At 51.8% G+C, this 4,391-nt stretch overlaps 1 pseudogene; it reads right to left on the bottom strand.

Annotated features, from left to right (window-relative positions):
• Positions 1-1,242: 1,242 nt before the first annotated feature.
• On the bottom strand, positions 1,243-1,714 carry LOC123426051 (annotated as a pseudogene).
• Positions 1,715-4,391: the final 2,677 nt, after the last annotated feature.

Below are 4,391 nucleotides of genomic sequence, written 5' to 3'. Positions count from 1 at the left end.
ATCCTGGACAAGCCATGAGAGACCATGGCATGGCATGGCTCTGCCATGTGACGAGGTTGACAGGGCCCTCTTTCACGCGTCCACAACAGTAACCTTAGGAAATGGTGCAACCGCATCATTTTGGCACTGCTCTTGGACGGGATCGGGAAATCTTAAGACGTCCTTCCCAACCCTGTTTAGACACTCCAGGCGGAAAAACAGATCGGTTAGAGATGCTCTAGCAAACAGCACTTGGATAGCTGACCTCGCCCACGGCAACACGGTGCAGCTATGGGTGGAGGCAATTAGGCTACAAAGATGGATCCATGACAGGGACATCCAGTTGCAAGAAGGGATTCAAGACACAATCATGTGGAAACTAGAGCCTTCAGGAGTATACTCAGCTAGTTCGGCATACAAGTCTCAGTTTCAAGGACACCTGCGATCTGAGTACAAGAAGTTAATCTGGTCAACCTGGGCGCCTGCGCGGCTCAAGATCTTCATCTGGTTGCTTCTGAAGAACAGGCTGTGGTGCAATGACCGTCTCCAACGCAGAGGATGGCCAAATGGCTATTTCTGCCAACTGTGTCACCAGAACCTAGAATCAGCGAAACACCTGTTCTGGCAATGCCCGCTGTCCATACAAGTTTGGACACATGTGGCATCACGCCCCGGATGTGAATCACTACACTCGGGAAAATGGGGAGACAGAGAAAACTCTTCAGACATTTTAGGTGTGATGATCAACTCAGCTTTACCGAAGTACAAAAAAGCAGTCAAGACAATGATTGTTTTGATACTGTCGGAGACATGGAAGGAGAGAAACGCCTGCACATTCAGAGATAAGACTGCAGAGTTTCAAAGTTTGAAGTATGCTATCAACAGCACCGTTGAACTTTGGCGTCAAGCCGGAGACAGAGTTTTGGAGCACCCGTTTTGGGATCCATCGTGAGATATCACCCTTTGTAACAACCCTCACGTGTCGAGGGTTTTTCGGATTTGTTTTCCCGTTTCTTTTTCTCCTTGATCATTCGGATCACCATCCCCCAAATTATTTTCTCCGCACTGCTACCTCCTTTGAATCAATATATGCCAGCCGGAGGCTGGATCTTTCAAAAAAGAAATTTGTATGAATTTAACTTGAAGGAAACAATACACGTGCATCGTTGAACTAGTTTTTTACACACAGCCTCGTCGCCGCAAAGGTCGACACGACGGGGGCGCAATCAAACACATGCATACTAGTAATTCCACAGTTCATCTCTAGGGCGAGGAGTCAGCACAGCGTGTGGCTACATGTCGTGGGTAACTCGCCATCTTGGGCGCGACGACGAGCGGGTTCTGGCGCGCGATCTGCTCGCGGCTGGCTGCCTTGTAGTCGAAGAAGCAGGTATGCGCGTCGGCGTGGCGGTGCGCGCCGCAGTAGGTGGCCCCGCACCGGCACACGAATGACGAATCCCATCAGCCCCACCTTCTTCTGGCACGTGCTGCATCGTTTCTTAGTCGACGCCTTCGTCTTCTCGGGTGTCTCCTCCTCGCCTCCAGCTTTCTTCAACGCGATGGTCAGCGACCGGAGGCCGGACATGACGGCGCCATCGAAGGCCATGACGTCCAGCAGCTGCTGCTCCTTGTAGCATTTCGAGCAGAGATCGTTTGTCGACGCGCCGGCGAAGAACCCGCAGCCGTTCGCGCACATGGCTGCGTCGCCGGCCTGCTGCTGCTGCCTCGCCTCCATGTCGTCGAGCGAGAGATCGAGCGAGTTATCGAGCAGGTCTCGCGTGCTCGTACGTCCTCCTGCGGAGATGACCGTGCTCTCGCCGAGACGATTGATTGATTGCTCGCGATGGCCTCGATTGGAGATTGCTGCGCAGCGAACGAGGAATTGGTTCTGTGATTACAGGGCTTGTGTCGTGCCCTTTTATGGTACTACCGAGCCCATGCCCATCGACGATGATTCGAGATCGGACACACCTCGTCACTCCCGTTCTGTACTCGGACTCGGAATCTGACCAATGCAAGGAGACGCCAGCGACACCCAGACCCAGGCAATCCGGTTCTACCATGGTCTGTGTTCTTCTTCTCTATCCTATGTTTCACATAAAATATTTTCTAAAAAGATAACGCCCACACGTGTGAGCGTTTACAAACCGTCTACACGCATGGATTGTCATTCATTTGTGGTTGCACGAATCTTGGTAATTCTTGACAATTTTTTTGTACCACGTAGGAAGGGGCTGGTGTGTGGGCGTTTATTAGTTCGCCCACACGCCTGTTTCGCGCACGCAGAGTTTGCGGCTGCCTACCCGGCGTGTGGTGGAACTGGCATCGCGTCCACAAGTCCGCATGTTTGTCAGTTGTCATGCCTTTCTAGTGTTACATAACAATTGAATGGAACTGCCATGCCCGTATGCCTGTTAGTTGCCATGTCTTTTCAGTGTTACATGACAAGTGAGTGGAACTGTCGCGCCCGCATGCTTGTCAGCTGCCATATCTTTCGACTGTTACATGACAACTGAGTGGAACTGTGGTGTCAGCATGTCCGTTAGTTGCCGTGTCTTTTCAGTGTTACATGACAACTGAGTGGAACTGACGTGCCCGCATGCGTGTCAGCTGGCATGCCTTTCCAGTGTTACATGGCAACTGAGTGAAACTGCCGTCGCGCCCACACGTCTCTCAGTTGCCATGTATTTTCCAGTGTTGCGTGGAGGCAGTGCGGTGGCAAGCCAGGTCATGTGGGCGACCGGCCCAACCATCAGACTTGCGGGGTGCGGGTTGAGACGCCCGAACATGCGCGTGCGGGCGGGCCTAGATGGATGCCACAGAGGGCGTGCGACATGTACCTCCCACTTGCCACACATGCGGCAAATATCGAGACCCAATATTTTTGGTAGCTGCTACAAATCACCCGACTTAGTTTCTCAGAAAATCGTTCGAGTGACGCACCGTTATATTCATCCCCTCACATTCATTAGATTTTGTCAACACGTCGGACTGATCCTTCTCTTATCGCAGCAGCAACAGAAAGCAACAACCAGGTCATCATGGGGAAGCAGCACCGTCAGACACGCAATAGGAGCCACGCACTCCTTGTCCGCAGCGCAACGGAACTCCACCGACGGGCGCCGGTGAAGCTTAAGTGCGGCGCCACAACCGGTGCGACGATGCTCCATCATAGCACAACGAGGACTGTCGCGTTCTTCACCGCAGCACCCCACCGTGCGACGAGCATCTCCCATCGCAACACCCATGGTCGTCGGCGAAGCTTCTGTGCAGGACTGCCACCAGCGCGGCGCTGCTCCATCGCAGCTCCACGACGACCGTTGCACGCTTCACTACAGCGCCCCACCACGTGGGTGCCATCGCATCTCCTGTAGCAGCACCCCTGGCCGCTGGTGACGCTTCAGTGCAGCGCCCCACTTACGCGGCGGTGCTCCATCCCTCCACCCCGACGGCCGCCACATGCTTCACTACAGCGCCCCGTCGGCCACGGGTATAGCACTCCCGATTGGCCCCTGAGGAAGCTTCAGTACATCGTCGGCACCGGTGCAGCGGTGATACATTGCATCACTGGTTGCCTCCTCCTTCCTCCTCCCACGCGTGTGACAGCTTCATGAGAGTACACATGATGCGTCAGCGGCTTCACTGGAATACTCTCTCCCTTCCGTGCAGCAGCGACTTGGTTTTGCTTGGCGGCGGGGCATGAGCTGCTGGAACAGAAAAAGGACAAGGTCCAAATGCGAGAGAAAAAGGTAGGAGATGAAGTATAGGAAAATGTGTGGTTGTGCGCCCTCTGGCTCGTGTGAAGGGATAAAACAGAGTCGAAAACGGTGTGTGGGCCAGCACGATAAGTGTCAAGCAGAGGGAGCGATTTACACGAGGTCAGGGTGCAAGTGGGATGGTAAGCGGAACTTCGCATCCGTCCCACAGTTGTCACATAGGTTATGTGAGAGGTTCGTCTAAACCCACATGTTTTTATGCGGGATAAGTGGGTTTATTGGGATGCCCATTAAAATTAAATTCTTATAAGCACTAATGCAACAGTAAGCCATTGATCTGAGGGTTACTGAGTACTTCAAACTCGACAAAAAACTATAGCTGGTTCCTAAGAAAGGAGTAGAAGAAGAAAATAGCAACCAAAATCCAATCATATTTTGACTAAATATCAATCGAAGGTTCAAAATCAGATAAGAAATTGCTTTATACAATAGTAACAGCGACATGAGTAATCAACTACTCATTTATATCAAATAGCTCATTTCTTAAGACATTTGAAACATCAATCGACGACATTCTTGTTCACGTCTTGAAGGTCGCTTCTTCAGCTCAAACGAACAAAAGCTGACAACAAAAAAATAATCCGATTCATGCCATAGTGTGCGTGGAGAACATTAAAGAAGTTGTAACTGTTGTTG

This window comes from Hordeum vulgare, chromosome 2H (genome assembly GCF_904849725.1).
Source record: "Hordeum vulgare subsp. vulgare chromosome 2H, MorexV3_pseudomolecules_assembly, whole genome shotgun sequence".
In the NCBI taxonomy this organism is placed as follows: Eukaryota; Viridiplantae; Streptophyta; class Magnoliopsida; order Poales; family Poaceae; genus Hordeum; species Hordeum vulgare.
The sequence above is the reverse complement of the archived record's forward strand: the minus strand, read 5'-3'. Positions and strand labels throughout refer to the sequence as shown.